Genomic DNA, 1,157 nt, shown 5'->3' with positions numbered 1-1,157 from the left:
TTTCATTCGGAATAAAGACACTGAAATTATATAGCAAGTATATTTTGATAAACCTTTCGAAACAAATATAGTTTTCTAGGCATCACGATTCAAAGACAGAGCTAATATTGCTTAGTTTTTCAGATAACGTGCATCAAGCTATATATATTTGTGCCAACAATTTCACTAAATAAACTGAGGTGAAAATGTATATCTTATATTATATATCTAAATAAGTTCTTGAAGCTAATGAAATGATTCAACCAAATAGAATACTCTTGTGAAAATTGTATATCGTATAATTATATTTAAAGGCTATTCAAAGTTTAGTCAAAAGCAGATCACATAATTAAATTATTCCAGACATTGAACCTGTTCCAATATTTGCCACTCTTCACCGAATATTTATTGTAATGAGCACCTTCAGGACATCTTGAGTTTCTGATTTGAACAGTTGTGGTATTTGCTTCAAATACTTGTTACCGAGACAAGTAAATTGTCCTATCTGAAATTCGCTATTAATTTTAAAAATAATTTATTTATATCACTTGAAATTGTACTTACGCTCATATCAAAGTGGGTTTATTGGAACGTACTCGCAATAAACATGACATGATCAAAGGTCATGTAGGTATTAATTGAAAAATATATGACACTATTACTTCCAATATAAGCTTGACGAACTGCATTTTTTTCTGCATCAGTACACGTTATGGTATACATATGCTGAGGGGTGTCCAACATTTTGAATATATGTAACACGTACATATCATCGAATTCGGCTTTGTGGAAAAGTAATAACGTTTTCGAAACGTTAATAGAGTCCATAATTTTTCTTGTGTAAACGAATTTTCACCTGTGACAATTTTTTATAACTTTTCCAAATGTTATAAAAAAATTTGGAAAACCGCTACGGTTTTACCAACAGAAATTTTTAATAAATATGCTTGATAACTTTGACAGAATATATTAAAAAATTTTTCTTATTATAATACATAAACATTGTAATTAAAAATTTATTATGCGGTTGCTATGTTTTAAAAAAACAAAATTTATATAAACTATATTATGAATTCATTGCTTTTTTCTGTTATATCTTTTGAAAAATAAGATTCTTTGAAAATCACAAATTAGTTACTGAAGCTACAACTGAATTCAATTAAGGTTTCTTCTCAGGA

At 27.7% G+C, this 1,157-nt stretch overlaps 1 long non-coding RNA gene across 1 annotated transcript; it reads right to left on the bottom strand.

Moving 5' to 3' along the window:
• Positions 1 to 252: 252 nt before the first annotated feature.
• On the bottom strand, positions 253 to 916 carry LOC119669469. Its single transcript, XR_005251609.1, has 2 exons — positions 544 to 916; positions 253 to 484 (listed from the first exon to the last, which is right to left on the bottom strand). It is a non-coding gene; the product is annotated as an uncharacterized LOC119669469 (long non-coding RNA).
• Positions 917 to 1,157: the final 241 nt, after the last annotated feature.

The sequence above is a fragment of the Teleopsis dalmanni genome, chromosome 1 (genome assembly GCF_002237135.1).
Source record: "Teleopsis dalmanni isolate 2A chromosome 1, ASM223713v2, whole genome shotgun sequence".
Lineage (NCBI taxonomy): Eukaryota > Metazoa > Arthropoda > Insecta > Diptera > Diopsidae > Teleopsis > Teleopsis dalmanni.
Note: the sequence above shows the minus strand (reverse complement) of the source record. Positions and strands in the feature narration are given on the sequence as shown.